Raw genomic sequence first — 9,176 nt, 5'->3', positions numbered from 1 at the left:
TCTATTTGCAAGGTCACATCATTTTGGGCAGCCACTCTCAGAGCTCTGGCCTGGGTGTTCCTTTTTCTCCATTCCATCCCGGACAAATGCCCATGCACAGTGTTCACCTAATACAGAAGAACTCAGTGCCTTGTAAGGTGATTCAGTTCATTACTAAGCACTTCAGTTATCTGAGAGGTTTTCATTATATTAAACAAATGCAATTTCCCTATTAAGTACTTTTATTGACTCTTCGGAGTTCCATAGCATTATCTAATTCCTCTTGCACTTGATGGTGCTAATTATTTCAATAAATCTACCCAAAGTTCTTCTGATCCTAAGTCTTGTGAACTCCCTGCAAGTCAGGCAGTTCCTCCTGTTATTTCCCCTTTGTCGGGTTTCCAGATTCATCTCCAGCTGAGACTGAGGTGTCAGCACCGGCTCATTTGAAATCTGAATATAACACTCTAGGGTTTTATGGCCAGCAAGGGTTATTAGCATCAAAGGAATAGACAGCCACATAACTATAGACAATGTCAGTGCAGCCCAGGGTTGAATTGTTGCTCAGTTTCCTTACCATGTGCTTGTCACCCACTAAACTTCCCATCAACTTCAGCTCCTTAGCCGTTTCATTTACATTTTTCTTTGCCATGTTTCCTGTCCCATCCTTTCAGAGCTATTTTACAGACTTGTGAAGGAATTTATATTTCTATCATCTTATTTTATAATATTAGACCTGACCCGTTCTTCCAACCTATTAAATATTCCTGTCAATTTTAACTCATTTGTTCATTCATTCATTCAACAAATACATATCAACTGCTTATTGTTGTACTAAGAACCAGAAATGCAGTGGTGAGGATCCTTAGAGGCTAATGCTAGTTATTTCCCAGGTTCACTGCCACTTCAAGCTTTGTTTCACGTGTGAATGTGAAAAGACTGTATTAATATGGAAAAATGACCAAGCAAATTGTATCCCAGGTATAGAAGGATGGTTCAATTTGAGTGCCTCATTCTAATTCTCCACATTAACAGCTTAAAGGAGAAAAGAGTGTTTTATAATAAAAACTGTTGAAATGAAATTTGAGAAAAGTAATTCAAAATATCTTTTCTGTTAAGGAAAAAAAAAGACCCTTAGTTATCAGGAAAAGAATTCCTTAACCTTATAGTGAGTGTCTGCTGAAAAATGACAGCAAGGGTCATAATTAATATAACAAGCATAGAGGAATTTACTTGAAGGTTAATATTCCTATTATCATCACTGGAACTTCCAACAAGCATACTAAAACAGTGTAAAGGAATAAATGGTATGAAGATTGTTAAAGAGGAACTATAAAGGTCATTATTTTTAAACAGTATAATTGCTTGCATAGAAACACTAAGATAAATCTACTTAAAATCATTACAACTAATAAGAAGGATCCGTAAAGGTTGTTATAGTATAAAATCAGAATAGAAAATAAAAAATTTCCTATATATCCTAAACAATTAGACAATAAATTTCAAAATACGTACCATTGATAATACCAACAAAAACTAGAAATGATTATAATTTCAAAAGTATAACCTTAACAGAAGGTCATCAAAGAAAATCTAAAAGAGAGAATTACTATGGTCATAGATAAGAAGATCTGTAGTATAAAGATGGCAGTTCAAAGAACTCCAATTCAGAGGGAGGGCATTGCAGCTGAAGCATAGAGAATGGGTGATGATTGAGGCCGGTCAAACACAGTCTTAAGAAACCAGGAGTTCTGACCTCACATCTGAGGTTGTATGTTGACGAAGGAGATGACCAAAGCTTGGTGGGACAAAGGGGATGGAGTCAGTGTGTAGGACGAGATTCTATTTCCAATAGAAAAATGGAGGAACTACAAATAAATTCGGGTACAGGTAATGTGTAAATATGATGGGAGTGAAAACAAAGGCTGTCACTCTGTTTCCTTATTGTGATCCTATTTAAATGGGGTAGTTGGCAGAGTTTAATTATTTAGGGATGTGAGCAAGGCTAAGGGGAGACCAAAGAATGGTGGAAAAGCTGGATAGTCGCTAGACTGAAGGGGCAAGGGAAGTGAATTGTGAATGGAACTGAGGTGGGGGGCAGGGCAAAGAGCACTGTAGCTGTAGGAGGTTTGTTAGACTGTAGCTGTGGCCTTTGCAGAGGAACATGGCTGGTCGAGCAGACAGGGAGCCAGGGGAGCAGTCATTGCCATCTCACTCTCCTCACGCCCTCCAAATACCTACTAGTACCTTCCATTGACTAAATCCCACTAGAGGTCAAAGGTAAGAGATGCTCCTGGTATAGTCCATAAATGTCAGCATCCCAGAGCACAGAGGAGTGGGGGAAGGGCAAAGAATGGCTCTGGAGAAGCAAAGAGAGGGTATCAGTTTCCAGTCGCAGCTGTCCACCAAGTTCTTACGGTGGCAAGACTTCTTCTAGACGCCATTTGCTGCTGAGGATCAATGTCAAGTCGTGAGTACTTTCTGTAATTTACTTCAACTAGAAGTAGACCAGAACAGGGCTTCCTGAGAAGGGTCTCCATGCCTGTGGCTGAACTGGGTTGGAGAAAACAGCAACTGACCTGAGGACGTGTCTTGGGGAACAGATCTGAGGACCTGAGTATTTGCCTTGTTAGTCTAACTGTGTACTCTGAGCTGCTAAGTAGGATCCTTTGAAATCTCATTTTACCACATACCAATGTACCCAGGTAACTGCAATTAGTAGGAGCCACTGACTTGGATGTGTGCTTTAGCCTCATTCCATTCTCCTACTTCCTGCCGACTCAACCCCAGGGTGAAATGGAACTTTCTGCTTGAATTATCTTCATCTGGGTCTCAACTCTATCATTAGACAAATATTTATTGAGTGCCTGCTGTGTGCAAGACACTGTGAGGGCCCAGTGGGGGGACAGTAATGACAGTCCTTGCCTTGAGAGCTTCCAGCTTGGTAAGAGAAAGAAAACAAGTTCATGAGGAGCTACAATGCAAGACTGAATCTGTTATCCTAATACCTACCCTGACTTTTTCCAAACTTCTTCTCTTTATGGAAAATGTAGCTGTTCTCTATCTTGTGTTTGATGTCTTGATTCTCTTGGCAAACCTTACCTTAGGGGAACTGTGATTCTAGGCTTCAGGGAATTGGAAGTAATGGCGGTGGTGGTAGTGGGGTTTAGATAACAGCATGCCAGTGTTTACCAGGAGACGTGACCCCAAAGCACACCAGGGGAGAGGGGAGGGTCAGAATTCAGGCTCCCTTTGCTGTGTCTCCATACCAAGTAGCTTCCTACAGAGAAGTTTATTAGTACAACTGGGGAACTGTGCAGATTTATGAAGTGTGATAGGTGTAATTCTCTGCATATCAGTTTGAGGATATGCAGCTTATGGCATTTAACTCTTACAGTCACAGATTCATGCAGTGACTTGTCAGAGACCGCCATGTTGCTTTCAGCATCACTTTCATAGTGACAGATCCTACCCATTTAGAAAGGAAAGAAGTGCAAATGGGCAGAGTGGGTTTTTCTTTTTTTTTTTGGTGGGAGGAGTTGGGGAGCCTTTGCAATGAGCTCTACCTTTCCTCAATATCTTGAAGGAGGCAAATATTAGTGCTATAGAAGTGGTGTGTAAATTCTCTCCCAGAATCCATGGGCTGCAACTAAGTTACCTTAGCTACTTCTGATCCCCTAGCCTTCTCCAGTCTTTCCAGTTTGGGAACTGAGGACTTCAGCAGAAAAAGTCCAACCAGTTGCACGGCTCCTGCCAAATCAAGTAAGAGATACATAAATGCTCTGGAACATAGCGGTTGAGTTGGGTCTGATATTAACTTTTTAAAATTTTATTTATTTATTTAATTTTGTTTTTTTACCATAAACTGAATACTAGGGTGTCTAGGTTGAGGCTGCGTCCCTTACAAGGCCCCTGCCTTCCAACCTGCCCTTAACTTTCCCTCTTGGTTCAGTCCAGGATCCCCAAAAAGTGACCCCTCAAGACAGCCTTAAATGGAGATTGGAAGATCAAAAAGAAGGGGATTCTTTGATCAGAAAAGTTCAGGAGACTCTGAACATCCACTTCCCCTTTTGAGGAATCAAAATGCTCAAAACGTGTGTATTAAAAGTTCCGAGAAGTCTTGGAATTAACAAAAAGGGAGAAAAAAAACCCACCTCGATGAAACCCACACTTGAAAAACGTATTTGCAGCAAACCGCAGTATGTAGAATTGTCAGGCACACAGTAAGTTCTCCGTACATGTCAGCTGCTGTTGGCTGCTGAAGGTCTGTTGTGAACCCTGAAGCTTTCAGGAAGGGGAGCTGGAGGAGCCGGGCCCCACAGCTCCGGACCTCTGTGGATGCAGCCCAGCAGTGGCTCTGCCGGGGGAAAGGGGCTGGCTAGAGCAGGAATGGAGCAAGCTAGAAGCAACGCTTTAAGGGGTGGTTTCCATGGATGCCACCCAGGCCCCAGCTCCAGGCCCCAGAAGCACAAGACAGACATTTGCATCTGTTTTTCCACCCTGCTTACTCCTTTAGGCCCAAAGCTGGGGTCTGGGGATTCCCCTCTGGGCTCTGCTGGTAATGGGTTGCATGACCTTGGGGGCACTTACTTAACCTCCCAGGTCCTGTTTCCTCAGCTGTAAAATGAGAGACTTGCTTTGGGTGGTCTCAGTGGGCCTTCCAGCTCTGCCTCTTTGTGAATTTTGCAAGTGCAAAATTGTGTGTCCCCTCTCCACACCTCAATACCCTTGTCTTGCAAACAAGAGGAGCGTGGGCTTCGGGAAAATGGGGTGCTCTGCAGAATAGAAGGATGTGGGACAGATGAAGCTGGAATTCCAGCTCTTGCCTGCATTTGCACCTTGCTTCACTTTAAATCTGAAGTCTGCTCATTGTCAACCATCTGGGCGAAGCATACGCACTCACACACAAAGATCCAGATGGGAAGCCCGCCACGGGGAAGCCGGAGCCCAAACAGCTGGTACAAAAGAAAGTATCTTGAGGCCGCCAGGAAAAGTGAAAGAGTGAGGTCTGGTATGAATCCTGGCACTCACCACTTAACCTCACTTGATCTCAGTTTCTTCATCTTTGATTCCCAGCTGGCTGGGTCATCCTGTAGATTAAATGGGGAGCACAGATTTGGCGCTGGACGCCCTGGGCTCTTAGCCCTACTCTGCACCTCACTGCTGTGGCCTTGAGCAAGTTTCTTTATCCAACCTATGTTTTCAAGGGCAAGGATTAAACAGATGCTACAAGTCACACGCCTAGCATTCTGGAAGCATCCAATAAACATCAGCGATTAGCAGCCTTATTATTGTAGTCACTTATTTGCTACTTTTGTGATTGCTGGTTGATGTAAACTCTCAGGAAATATTGGTTCTTCCCATCCATCTTTATTCCCTTCTATAGTTTCCCAGCTTCATGGCATCTTGGACGTCATTGTCCAGTTTCCTGCTTGAAACAGAAGGTTGAGCAGATGTGAGGGTTGGTCTGGGCGTGCTTTAAAAATCACAGCCTGCTTTCTGGAGCCATTTAAGAATTTTCTTTATGAAACCCTTGAACTGTCTTGGGTCCCATTTACTTGAGCTTTATTTTCTGTGTATCTTGGTCTCAGTGGGTAAACCAAGCCGCTGTCCAGAAACTTCCTCCTTGTGAGTCTGTCTGAGCCCAAGGCACAGAATCTCAAGGCTTCTCCAGGAGCAGGCAAGGTGGTGGTGGTGGTGGGGGGGGACACAATCCCTGGGTGGAGGGGAGGCGGGGCAGGGGGCTGCACCTTTTTCTACCCCAGCGAGCAGGTGTGCCCTGCCCATGTCTCTCAGCAGAGACCTGCCAAGTAACTATTGACACATTGTGTGGAAATAAAAGCAGTGGGCGAGGAGCTGCTTTTCTAATGGCAGCGTGGGTAGGGGGAGGCGCCAGCCCCGGCAGAGTGACAGCTGTGGTACCCAACACTGTCAGCACAGAGGCTGACGGTCTGTGTTCCCCACCCTGCCCGCATTTGTGCACCCTGTCAAGGCAGGGTGACAAGCCCAAACATCGGGACCCTCCTTTTCTTATGTTAATGCTTCATATATGACAGCTTCCCCAGCCCACCAGGTGTGACAGCCACCACAGGCAGCCCTCACCCCCACTGCTGGGTTTCCCACCCTAGGATGAAGTCGGCTGGAGTCAGCGGGGGGGTTGGCACTGCTTTCTCCAGCCACGACCATGGTCACTGCCCTTGTCTATGGTGTCTCCTTTCACCTGCCCTCCACCGCATCCCCCATGTCCCTTCCTGTCTAGCTACTCTAAACTCAGTGACTTTCTTTATGTTCTTAAACACCCTAAAGCCTCACTTGTTTCTGGCCTTTCCCTTACTGGTCCTCCTGCCTGGGCACTTTGAGTCTAGCTCTTCCCCTGGTTGACTGATGCTCATCCTTCAAGGGTCTGCTTAATGTCACCTCCTCAGGGAGGCCTTCCCTGACTACCCCATCCAAAGTTGATACCTCTATGTCCGCTCTTCCACATTACCTTGGTTATTTCCTAGATGACACGGATCTCAGTCTTTAGTTATCTTCTTGTCATGCATTCCCTTGCTTATTTGTCTCCTTTGCTAGAATGTGAACTTGAAAAAGACAGGGACCTTGTTTGTCTCGTTCACAGCTCAATATCCAGAACCTAGCCCAATGCCAGGCACATAATAGCTACCTGATGAACACAAATTGAATGAGCAAACGAATGAAGATAAATGCAAAACGAAACTGCGCCATCCATAACCGTGGCTCACAAAGCAATGACTCCCCACTGGAGAGACAGGCGCCAAGGACACGTGCCATCTTGGAAAAGTCCCCCAGTTCTACTACTCTCCTATAAGAGCAGGTAAACTCTTCTGAAAATGACTGTTGTTCCACAGTCCTCTGGGTCATTTGCTTTCCTCAATCATATCTGTTTGGTCCCTGAGCCCTGTTTTCTGCCAGCTCAGGATTAGCTAGTTAAATGTTTTAACATTTGCTCCCCTAAGCTATTCCAGCCTGAGGGCTATGGGTAAAAATCATTGAAAAATCGTGTTGTTTTCTTTCTGTAAACTTATAAGGATCTCTATCTTTGGAGTCTGAGAGCTTCACAAGCCATCTCCCCTGTGGATCTTTCCCCCTCATTCTGCCTGGGGCTCAGTGAGCTGTTCAGTCTGCAGGGCAGACCAGTGCAGGAGTGGAGAGCCGTGTTTAGGTCACAGTTTTCTTCTATTCTTTATTAGTTTTCTCCCACCTCTTTTCCTTTCTCCTTTTGACCCTCCAACCAGTTACTTCTTAAGTCCCCTGGATCTAGCCTCTAAATTTCCTATTTTTCACTCCTGAATAGCCTTTTAAATTTTTAATTCTTGTGTACTGGAGTATTTATGTTTGCACCCACTTGTAATATTTTTTTTCTAAATGGTCTCCCTGGATACCAAGTCAGATCTCAGGAGTGACCATTCGGTTTTTCAGATCCTCTGTTGAATTTTTAAGTTAAGAAATAATCTCCCCACCAGAAAGCCTGTTTCTTGCTTTGTTGGCATCTCGTTGACGCCCTCTTTGAGGACTCATTCCTTTCCTATGAAAAGTCCTGTTAGTCCTACAAAGAAGTCTTTTACTGTTTATTTCAATCTTCTGCATTATCAGGAGCTACCTGTTTCGAGTTTCTTTAGCTAGGTCTCCTCTGATTCAGGTTTTATGAGCTGGATGCTTCTCGTCTCCTCCCAGGTGTGAATGCCTCTCACCTGTACAGGTGGTAAAACTTTGGCGGCTCTTGCTGTGGAAGGTTGGTTCTTTCTCTGCCCCTGCCCTAACCTTGCTTTTGCTTTCTAGCCTACTTGTCTCCTCCTCAGAACCTCAAACTCTAGACACTTTGTTGGGATTCCATCACTTTGCCTATTTCAGTTGCTGAGTCATTCAGGAAGGAAGCATGGAGAGCAAGTCCAAGTGACCACCTTCCTGGAACACCTAGGGAATCAGGAAGCTGAGTGGGCATGCTCACTGGCTCTCAGCCCACCCCAGCGGAGTCACAAGGCACTCCCTTTCTTTGCCTGAGGGTGTTCTGGTTTGCACAGAGGCCTTCTTTGGTGACCATTACATTTCTCCTGCTGTAGCCTTATTCAGCCCTCTCACCGATGACACGTCCCAGCTCTGCTGCGATTCTGTCACACAGCTGTCTTCCCTGCGGCAGTGCATGGTTTACTCTCCACTCTGGAGTCCAACTCCCTTGGCATCCTGCTTCGTGATGAGTCTTCATTTGCTGTGCTCTAGCAATCTGAAAATGTCGTATTTGCTCTGAGCTGGCTGCCTCTGGATGCTACAGTCAAAAGCAGTCGTTCCTGCTGATGATTAGCCGCAATCAACGAAGGCTCCTCAGAAGTGTTTACCTCCAACAATGGAGTTTATTAAGTTTCATCTTTTTCTTGGCTGCTTATCTATCCCATTAGGTCTCAAAGGGTGATCGAGACCCTTTTGGGGTCTCCATGATGTCAAAACGATTTTCTCGATAATACCGAAGTGTTGTTTTATTTTTGCTTTCATTCTTTTATGAGTGTACTCTGTACCCCACATCTGGAAGTTTCCTCATGTGTGACGGCACCTTTGTTCTAGTGTGGGTGGATATTCTTGGGTTTTAAACATTTCTGTTCTAATTTTTAATATGGTAAGTATTGATAGATATAACCTATATAAACAAAAGCTCTTTGGGAGTTTTCAATGCTTTTTAAAGGGAAGCAAAAAAGTTTAAGAAATGTTGATTTATTCACCGACTCAGTAAATATTTCTGAGTATCTGTTGTATACCAGACACTATTGTGGATTATCAGAATCATCTGAGAATGAGACAAAGCCTTTGCTTTTATGGACATGCTAGCTGAGGAAGCAGACAATTAAAAAATAACAATTAAATACGAATATAATTTCAGGTGGTGATCAGTACAATGAAGAAAGCAAAGTTGGGTAGGGGGAACGAATCCCAAGGGTTGTAACTTTAGATATGGAAGCCAGGGGAGACCTCTTTGGGGGCAGAAACATTGGATCAGGGACCTGAATGGGGTCTATTTCTTTGCCCCATTTCTCCCTGGAGGGCCAGAGACTAAATGTTTGCATACACTCATGGTGGCCCATCACTAATGGATAAGAAATATCAGAGGTTCCCAGGGGGTGTGCAGAAGAGTGGGGCCTTGTCACTCATGAAATACCTTAATCTTTTCAATAATTTCATCATGAGTT

The sequence above is a fragment of the Tamandua tetradactyla genome, chromosome 1 (genome assembly GCF_023851605.1).
Source record: "Tamandua tetradactyla isolate mTamTet1 chromosome 1, mTamTet1.pri, whole genome shotgun sequence".
Taxonomy (NCBI): domain Eukaryota; kingdom Metazoa; phylum Chordata; class Mammalia; order Pilosa; family Myrmecophagidae; genus Tamandua; species Tamandua tetradactyla.
The sequence above is the reverse complement of the archived record's forward strand: the minus strand, read 5'-3'. Positions refer to the sequence as shown.